General features: G+C 59.7%; 1 long non-coding RNA gene and 5 other non-coding genes across 16 annotated transcripts; all 6 read left to right on the forward strand.

Annotated features, from left to right (window-relative positions):
• The first annotated feature begins 6 nt into the window (after window positions 1-6).
• LOC116629502 lies at window positions 7-9,599 on the forward strand. Of its 11 annotated transcripts, XR_004298765.1 has the most exons (13): window positions 7-112; window positions 494-538; window positions 1,661-1,774; window positions 2,018-2,211; window positions 3,316-3,669; window positions 4,217-4,336; window positions 4,725-4,769; window positions 5,896-6,024; window positions 6,403-6,447; window positions 7,293-7,396; window positions 7,570-7,699; window positions 8,034-8,132; window positions 9,544-9,599. It is a non-coding gene; the product is annotated as an uncharacterized LOC116629502 (long non-coding RNA). The 11 variants fall into 11 exon arrangements; XR_004298764.1 differs by lacking the exon at window positions 7,293-7,396; XR_004298761.1 differs by lacking the exons at window positions 7,293-7,396; window positions 8,034-8,132; window positions 9,544-9,599 and having other exon boundaries at window positions 6,403-6,495; window positions 7,570-7,581.
• LOC116629503 lies at window positions 168-248 on the forward strand. Its single transcript, XR_004298770.1, has one exon. It is a non-coding gene; the product is annotated as a small nucleolar RNA SNORD115 (small nucleolar RNA).
• LOC116629504 lies at window positions 1,842-1,922 on the forward strand. Its single transcript, XR_004298771.1, has one exon. It is a non-coding gene; the product is annotated as a small nucleolar RNA SNORD115 (small nucleolar RNA).
• Window positions 4,404-4,484, forward strand: LOC116629506. Its single transcript, XR_004298773.1, has one exon. It is a non-coding gene; the product is annotated as a small nucleolar RNA SNORD115 (small nucleolar RNA).
• LOC116629507 lies at window positions 6,080-6,157 on the forward strand. Its single transcript, XR_004298774.1, has one exon. It is a non-coding gene; the product is annotated as a small nucleolar RNA SNORD115 (small nucleolar RNA).
• On the forward strand, window positions 7,749-7,829 carry LOC116629505. Its single transcript, XR_004298772.1, has one exon. It is a non-coding gene; the product is annotated as a small nucleolar RNA SNORD115 (small nucleolar RNA).

The raw sequence follows: 9,599 nt of genomic DNA on the forward strand, positions 1-9,599 counted from the left end.
ACCAAGTTCCTGCCCTGAGTTCAAGTCTTGCTAGGCCAAGCCGCGGCCGGAATCCCAACTCTTGGGTCCTCATCACCCACCGGAGCATGCCACTCTGCAGTAAGCACCCCGGGTAAGCAGGTTCGGGGGGCAGGAGAAGGCTCGCCGGCATCACCATTGCCTTGCTTGGGTCAATGATGAGAACTCATATTGTCTCGAAGAGAGATGATGACCTAAAAATCATGCTCAATAGGATTACGCTGAGGCCCAGTGGAAGGGACCATCTCAGAGTCAGCATCCTGAGGATGCTCAGGGCCCTCGGGGAGCACTGCAGTTTGGGGCTTGAAGCGACCGATCCCTCAGGCCTCACTGCTTTGGCTGTGGCCTGACTGTGGGCCTCCAGGTGCACAAGAGGTGGTCGGGCCTTCAGCCTTGCCTGCTGACCCATCCCCCCTTCCAGGATGCCTTCCGGGGAGCCATTGCTAGGCAACCCTGGTCTCTTTGTGTCTTTCAGCAGACCTTCGTGGCCAGGGTCTCAGTGTGGTCACAAACATGGCAGGTGAGTGGAGCCACTGGGCTTCGAGGGAGGCCATAGACGCCATTTGGAGTGGGTTCGGGTGGCCTGTGTCTGGGTGGTGGCCACATGGGGGTCTGGTTAGGAAACCTGGATGGTCGGAGAGGGTGGATTTCCCCACTGAAGGTCCGACCTTGGGTCATCCCAGGTGGAGGGGAATTGAAAGATTGGCCGGGTCTCTGACATGGACCAGAAAGTGCAGGGACACCGCTGTCAGCCACCGATCAGCTGAGAGACCTTGCTGCTTCACGGTGTGCCCCATGTGCCCATCCAGATGGTGGATATGGGCCCCTTGGGTCCACTGGGGGCTGTCTCCTTGGACCTGGGGTATTCATGAAGCCCCAGACCTTGGCAAGTTGCCCTGGGCTGGAGAGGTCAGAGTTCCTGTCGCATGCACCCGACTCCCATGGAGCTGGGGCCCCTCGGGGCAGCTGGGGAGTTCCCCTCTCCAATCCCTTGGGCTGCTGAGACAGGAAGGGGCACCTGGCCTAGGAGGGTAATCTTGAGTCCCTGGGCACAACAGGAAATGTCCTTGGGCCTATCATCGCGGCACTCTAGATCTGAGGGAGTGATCCCAGTGATGAGGCCCAACAGGTGCAGGGAGGGGGCTCCCGTGCACAGTGGGAATGGGTGGCATGCCTGGTTAGGAGCACGCTGTTATCCCGGCATCCATTCCTCTGCCCTTGGGACCCTGAGGGCCATGGGTCCCCATGTCCCCTAGGGAACCAGCCCAACTCTGGGTGTCAGAGATGGCCAATCTGTAGGAGGGCGAGGGCCTGACTGTACATACCAAGGCACCCACCCTTCATGCCTGGCCCAGAGTCCACAGCGTGCTACCTCTCTGGAAGGCTGTGTGCCGGGCCTTCTGGGGGGCAGCACAGCAAGGCTCAGTGCTCATGGGGGCCACGCTTTCTGTTGTTTTGTGGTCAAGGTATGGGCATTTCTGCTCCTGTAGTTTGCCCCTTCCATGTGGTCCCCTGCCGTATGCTGGCCGGCCTCACACCTTGCCACGTGGCCTCAGGCTTTACGCACTGGCCGCTCTTGGCTACAATGGCAGGTGCTGCGGAGCAGTGCATTTTGACACCTCGCCTACCCCTCTCTCCCCAGCTCATGTCCCCAGACGAAGATCCCGCCCTGAGGTCCAAGTCTTGCTAGGCTCAGACACTGCAAGATGCCCAACGTCTCATGCCCCCACCCTGCCCCTGGGCATCCCTCTCTACAGTAAGCAACCCCAGTAAGCTGGTTCGGGGGAGGAGTGAGTGCCTGTCTGGTCGCCACTGCCTTCCTTGGGTCAATGATGAGAACTCATAATGTCTCGAAGAGAGATGATGACCAAAAAATCATGCTCAATAGGATTACGCTGAGGCCCAAGGGAGGGGATCATGCTGGGGTCAGCATCCCGAAGATGCTTGGGGCCCTGGGTGAGCACTTCAGATTGGGGCTTGAGGCAACTGTTCTCTCAAGGCTCCCCACTGTGGCTATGAACTGACTGTGGGCCTCCAGGTGACCACGAGTGGATCAAGCCTTCGGCCTTGCCTGCCAACCCATTCTTCCTCCAAGGATGCCTCCTGAAGAGCCATTGCTTTGCAACCCCGATTTCCTTGTGTCTTTCTCGGGCCTTGGTGGCCATTGTCTCGGCGCAGCCACAACCATGGCAGGTGAGTGGAAGCTACTGCACTTGGAGGGAGGCCACAGATGTCATTGGGGTGGGTTGTGAGGCCCGTGTCTAGGAGGCTGCCGCATGGGAATATGGCTGGGAGCCCTGGATGTCCAGAGAGGGTGGACTTCCCCTTGAAGGTCCACCGTTGGGCATGTGAAAGATGGGCCGGGTCCCTTAGGAGGACTAGAAAGTGCAGGGGCGCTGCCGTCACCCAGTTCAGTTGAGGGATCTTGCTGCTTCAAGGTGTGCCCCATGGGCCCATCCAGATGGTGGACGTGGGCCCCTTGGGACCACTGGCGGCTGTCCCCCTCAGGCCTCAACTGTTCCTGTAGCCCCAGCACTTGGCAAGGTGCCCTGGGCGGAAGAGCCCAGAGTTCCTGACGCATGCACCCAACTGCCAAGGAGCTTGGGTCACCTCAGGGCAGCTGGGAGCTCCCCTCCCCGATCCCTTGGGCTGCTGAGACATCAAAGGGCCCTCTGGGACTAGGAGGGGAATCTCAATCCCTGGACACAACAGGCGATGGCCCTGGGGCTCTTGCCCTGACACTCTAGACCTGATGGAGTTATCCAGGGGAAGAGGCTCAGCAGATGCAGGGAGAGGCCCCCCCCTTGCATGCCGGGCAGTGCGCTACATGCCTTGGTTGTGTGCATGTGTTTGGCTCAGCATTCATTCCTCTACCCTGGGGACCTTGGGGGCCATGGCTTCCTGTGTCCTCGAGGACACCTGCCCTCGAGGGTGTCACAGATGGCCAATCCGTGGGAGGGTGAGGCCTTGGCCCTACCTACCAGGATAGGCTCCCTGCACGCCATGTCTCGTTCCCATATCCTGCTAACTCTCAGGTAGCCTGTGTGCTGGCCTTCTCCTGGGGGGTAGCCTCAGCAAGGCTTGGTTCCCTCGGGGGCCACGCTCTCCATTTTTGCGGGGTTCAGGTATGGGCATCTTGGCCCTGTAGCCTGTCCTTTTCTTGCAGTTCCAACTGTATGCCAGACGGCCTCACGGCTTGCCATGCGGCACCAGGATTTTGGGACTGGCATCCCTGGCTTCAGGGGTAGGTGCCATGGAGAATGGCGTTTTGACACCAAGCCTACCCTCTCTCCCCAGATCACGTACCCATACGAGGATCCTGCCCTGAGGACCAAATCTTCCTAGGCCCAGCCCTGGCAAGTGGCCCAATGTCTCCTGCTCTGACACCCTCCAGGGTAATCCACTCTACAGGGCTGTTCCTGAAGCCCTGGCCATTGTCAAGATGACCCAGGTGGGACAGCCCAGAGCTTCTGTCCCACACACCTACTCCAAGGAGCTTGGGCCTCCTTGGACCAGCTGGGAAGCTCTCCTCCCTGATCCCTTGGGCTGTCAAGACAGAAAGGACCCACCAGGCCAAAGAGGGGAATCTTGAGTTCCTGGATGCAACAGGCGATGGCCCTGGGCCTCTCGCAGGGGCTCTCTAGACCTGAGGTAGTGATCCTGGGAAAAGGCCCAGCAGGTGCAGGGAGAGGGCCCCCCTGCAAGGGGAGTAATGGGCGTCATGACCTGGTTGCATGCATGCGGTTTGCCCAGTATCCATTCCTCTGCCCTGGCGACGCTGGGGGCTGTGCCTCCCCATGTCTTCGAGGGCACCTGCCAGGCTCGGGGTATGACAGATGGCCAGTCCGTGGGAGGGCAAGGGCCTGGACCTAACTACAAGGGCACGCACCCTTCACGACTGGCCCCACGCCCACAGCGTGCTACCTCTCGGGAAGCATGTGTGCCGTGCCTTCTTCTGGGGGGCAGCATCAAAAAGGCTCAGCTCCTTCAGGGGCCAAGCTTTCCGTTTTTTTGGTGTCCAGGTATGGGCATCTCTGCTCCTATAGCCTGCCCCTTCCTTGCAGTTACCCACTGTGTGCCAGCCGGCCTAAAGCCTTGCCACATGGTGCTAGGCTTTCGGGACTGGCACTTCTTGGCTGCATGGGCTGGTTCCATGCAACAGGGCGTTCTGACACCTGGCCTACCCCTCTCTCCCCAGATCATGTCCCCAGATGAAGATTCTGCCCTGAGGGCCACGTCTTGCTAGGCCCAGCCCCTGCAAGAGGCCCAAAGTCTCGTAACTCTTCCCCCACCCCCCGCCGGGGCATCCCACTCTACAGTAAGCACCCCAGATATCAGGTTCGGGGGATGCCCTAATGCACGCCTGCGTCATCACTGCCTTGCTTGGGTCAATGATGAGAACTCATATTGTCTCAAAGCGAGATGATGACCTAAAAATCATGCTCAATAGGATTACTCTGAGGCCCAATGGAGGATACCATGCTGGGATCAACATCTGAAGATTGCTTGGGGTCCTGGGGGAGCACTGTAGTTTGGGGCTTGAGGCAATGGATCCCCCGAAGTTCCCCACTGTGGCTGTGGCCTTTCAATGGGCCTCCAAGTGCCCAAAGGGCCTCAGGCCTTCAAACTCCCTTGATCACCCTATCCGCCTCCCAGGACAACTGGAGAGCCATTGCTTAGCACCTGGTTCTCCTTGTGACTTTCAGCTGACCATGGTGGCCAGAGCCTCTGCACGGCCTCAAACACGGCAGGTGAGTGGAAGCCACTGGGATTGGAGGGAAGCAGCAGACGCCATTGGGGTGGGGTCAGGTGGCCCGTGTCTGGGTGGCTGCACATGGACATTGGACTGGGAGCCCTGGATATCTGTAGCGGGTGGATTTCCCTCTTGAAAGTCCGCCCTTGGACCATCTCATGTGCAGGGTAAGCAAGGGTTTGCGTGGGTCCCTGACAAGGACTGGAAAGTGTAAGGTCACCAACGTCAGCCCACGTTCAGCTGAGGGCTCTTGCTGCTTCATGGTGTGCCTCATGGGCACATCCAGATGGTGGACGTGGGCCCCTTGGGCCACTGGCATCTGTCCACCTCAGCCCTGAGCTATTCCTGAAGCACTGGCCCTTGGCAATTTGCTCCGGGTGGGAGAGACAAGAATTCCTGTCTCATGCAGTCGACTCCCAAAGAGCTTGGGCCCAATTTGGGCAGCTGGGGAGCTCCCCTCCTGATCCCTTGGGGCGCATAGACAGGAAGAGCCCACCAGGCCTAGGAGGGGATTCTCAAATCCCTAGGCGCAAAAGGCATTGGCCCTGGGCCTATGGTCACAGCACTCTAGACATGAGGGAGTGATCCCTGGAAGAGGCCAAACAGGTGCAGGAACAGGGTGCCCTTGCACAGCGGACAGTGGGTGGAATGCCTTGGTTGCATGGACATGATTACCCTGGCATCCATTCCTCTGACCTTGGGGCCCCAGGGGCTGTGACTCCCTGGGTCCTCGAGGTCACTTGCCCAACTGCGGGTGTCACAGATGGCCAATCCCTAGGAGGGCGAGGGCCTTGTCCTAACTACAAGAGAACACACCCTTCACACCCGGCCCCTCACCCACAGTGTGCTACCTTTCGGGAAGCCTATCTGCCTGGCCTTCTCCTGGGTGGCAGCATCAGCAAGGCTCGGTTCCCTCAGGGACTACACTCTCCGTTGTTTCAGGGTCCAGTTATGGGCATCTCTGCTCCTGTAGCCTGCCCCTTCCTTTCGGTCCCCCAATGTGTGCTGGCAATCCTCACGACTTGCCACGTGGCACCAGGCTTTCAGGACTGGCAGCTCTTGGCCACAGGGATAGGTGCCCCAGTGCAGGACATTTTGACAGCTGGCCACCCCTCTCTCCCCAGATGCCATCCCCGAGATGAAGATCCCTCCCTGAGGTCCAAGTCTTGCTAGGCCAAGCCCTGGCAAGGGGCCCAACATCTCGTGCCATCGCCCCCTTCCCGGGGCATCACGTTCTACAGAAAGCATCCCGGGTAAGCCAGTTCGGGGGATGGGAGAGTGCCCCCCTGCATCACCATTGCCTTGCTTGGGTCAATGATAACTCAATTTGTCCCAAAGAGAGATGATGACCTAAAAATCATGCTCAAAAGGATTACACTGAGGCCCAGTGGAGGGGACCATCCCCGGGTCAGCATCCAGAAGATTCTCAGGGCCCTGGGGGAGAGCTGCTGTTTGGGGCTTGAAGCAACCAATCCCTTCAGGCTCCCCGCTGTGGCTGTGGTCTGACTGTGGGCCTCCAGGTGCCAAAGAGGTGCTCAGGCCTTCTGCCTTGCCTGCCAACTCATTCCCCCTCCCAGGACGCCTCCCAGGGAGCCATTGCTTAAGAACCCTGGTCCCCTTGTGTCTTTCAGTGGGCCGTGGTGGCCAGGGTCTCCATGTGGATTCAACCATGGCAGGTGAGTGGAAGCCACTGGCCTTGGAGGAAGGCCGCAGATGCCATCCAGGTGGGTTCGGGAGGTCCGTGTCTGGGAGGTGGCCACACGGGCGTCGTGCCGGGAGCCCTAGATGTCCGGATAGGGTAGATTTCCCCATTGAAGGTCCTCCCTTGGGCCATCGCACGTGCAGGGGAAGTGAAAGGTTGTCGGGGTGCTTGACAAGGACTGGAAAGTGCAAGGACACCACCGTCAGTCCATGTTCAGCTGAGGGCTCCTGTTGCTTCATTTTGTGTCCCATGGACCTGTACAAATGGTGGACTTTGGCCCCTTGGGGCCACTGGCGGCTCTCCCCCTCAGCCCTGGGGTGTTCCTGAAGCCCTGGCCCTTGGCAACGTGCCCTGGGCAGGAGAGCCCAGAGCTCTTGTCACATGCAACCGACTCTCAAAGAGCTTGGGCCCCCTCAGGGCAGCTGAGGAGCACCGTCCCTGATCCCTTAGCCTGCTGAAGCAGGAAGGGCTTACTGGGACTTGAAGGGGAATATCGAGTCCCTGGGCACAACAGGCAATGGCCCTGGGCCTATCGTGGTGGCACTCTAGACCTGAGGGAATGATCCAGAAGAGGCCCAGCAGGTGCAGGGAGAGGGCTCTCTTGCACGGTGGGCAGTGGGCGGCATGTCTTGGTTGCATGCATGCGGGTGGCCCGGCATCCATTCATCTGCCTTAAGGAACCTGAGGGCTGTGGCTCCCCTTGTCCTCAAGGGCACCTGCCCAGTTCCAGGTGCCACAAATGGCCAATACGTGGGAGGACGAGGGCCTGGCCCTACCTACCAGGGCACTCACCCTTCATGCCCGGTCCTGTGCCCACAGCTTGCTACCTTTCAGGAAGCCTGTGTGCTGGGCCTTCTTGGGGGGCAGCATCAGCAAGAATCGGCTCCCTCAGGGGCCACACTCTCCGTTGTTTTGGGGTCCAGGTATGGCCACCTCTGCTCCTGTAACCTGCCCCTTCCTCGCAGTCCCCCGCATGTGCCAGCCTGGCTCAAGTTTTCCACACACTGCCATGGTTTTGGACTGTCAGCTTACGGCCACAGGGACAGGTGCCCTGGTGTAGGACGTTTTGACACCCGGCCTACCCCTCTCTCCCCAGATCCCGTCCCAGATAAAGATCTCACTCTGACGGCCAAGTCCTGCTTGGCCCTGCCCCTGCAAGGAGCCCAACGTCTCTTGCCCCCACCCCCCCCTCAACCGGGATGTCCAACTCTACAGTAAGCACCCCGGTAAGCAGGTTTGGGGGGTGGGAGATCACCTGTCACCATTGTCTTCCTTGGGTCAATGATGAGAACTCATATTGTCTTGAAGAGAGATGATCACCTAAAAATCATGCTTAATAGGATTACGCTGAGTCCCAGTGGAGGGGACCATTCCGGGATCAGCATCCCCAGGATGCTCAGGGCCCTGGGGAGTGCTGCAGCTTGGGGCTTGAGGCGACTGATCCCTCGAGGCTCCCCCCTGTGGCTGTGGCCCCCTCCAGGGGCCCAAAGGGGTTAAGGCCTTCGGATTCCTGAGAGTCCCTGGGCACAACAGGCAATGGCCACTCATTCCCCCTCCCAGGACGCCTCCCAGGGAGCCATTGCTTGTCAACCCTGGTCTCTTTGTGTCTCTCAGCGGGCCATGCTGGCCAGGGTCTCAGCACATCCTCAACAATGACAGGTGAGTGGAAGCCCCTGGACATTGAGGGAGGCTGCAGATGCCTTTGTGGTGGGTTCGGGAGGCCCATGTCTGGGAGGCGGCCGCATGGGAATTGGGCCAGGAGCCTTGGATGTCCGCAGAGTGTGGACATTTCCCTTGAAGGTCTGCCCTTGGGCCATCCCACATGCAGGGGAAGTTAAATGTTGTCAGGGTCCTGGACAAGGACTGGAAAGTGCAGGGACGTCGCTGTCAGCCAATGATCAGCTGAGGGACCTCGCTACTTCACAGTGTGCCCCATGGGACCATCCAGATGGTGGATGTGAGCCTCTTTGGGCCACTGGTGACTGTCCCCAATGGTCCTGCACTGTTCCTGATGCCCTCGCCCTTGGTAAGGTGTCCTGGGCTGGAGAGCTCAGAGCTCCTTTCGCATACATCAACTCCCAAGGGACTTGAGCCCCCTTGGGGCAGCTGGGGAGTTCCCATCCCCGATCCCTTTGGCCGATGAGACAGGAAGGGCACACCAGGCCTAGGAGGGGAATCTTGAGTCCCTGTGTGCAACAGGTGATAGCCCTGGGCCTATCACAGCGGCACTCTAGACCTGAGAGATTGATATGAGGGAAGAGGCCCAGCAGGTACAGGGAGATGCCCCCTTGTACGGCAGGCTGTGGGCGGCATGCCTTGTTTGCATGCACATCTTGTTTGCCCAGCATCCATTTCTCTGCCTTGCGGGCCCTGGGGGCAGTGGCTCCCCATGTCCTCAAGAGCACCTGCCCAGCTCCGGGTGCCACAGATGGCCAATGGTGGGAGGGCAAGGGCCTCCCCTACCTACCAGGGCATGCACACTGCACACTGGGCTGCATGCCCACAGTGTTCTACCTCTCAGGAATCTGATGTGCCAAGCCTTCTCCTGGGGGCCAGCATCAGCAAGGCTTGGCTCCCTTGGGGGCCATGTTCTCCATTGTTTCCGGGTCCACGTATGGGCATCTCTGCTCCTGTAGCCACCCCTTCCTTGTGTTCCTCCGCCGTGTGCCAGGCCGCCTCATGTGTTGCCACGCGTCGCCAGGGTTCCGGGAGTGGACCCTCTTGGACGCAGGGGCAGGTACCATGGAGCAGGGCGTTTTGAGGGCCGGCCTACCCCTCTCTCCCCAGATTGTGTCCCCAGTTGAAGATCCCGCCCTGAGGGCCAAGTCTTGCTAGGCCCAGCGCCCGCAAGAAGCCCAACATTTCATGCCCCCGCACCACCGCGTGGCAACCTGCTCTACAGTAGGCACCCCTGATGAGCAGTTTGGGGGACGGAGAGCGCCCGCTCGGGTGGCCACTGCCTTCCTTGGGTTACATGGCACCAGGCTTTCGGAACTGGGAGCTTTTGGCCACTGAGGCGGGTGCCCCACAGCAGGACATTTTGACACTTAGCCTACGACTCTCTCCACAGATCCTGCCCCAGACCAAGTTCCTGCCCTGAGTTCAAGTCTTGCTAGGCCAAGCCGC

The sequence above is a fragment of the Phoca vitulina genome, unplaced genomic scaffold (assembly GCF_004348235.1).
Source record: "Phoca vitulina isolate PV1807 unplaced genomic scaffold, GSC_HSeal_1.0 scaffold1196, whole genome shotgun sequence".
In the NCBI taxonomy this organism is placed as follows: Eukaryota; Metazoa; Chordata; class Mammalia; order Carnivora; family Phocidae; genus Phoca; species Phoca vitulina.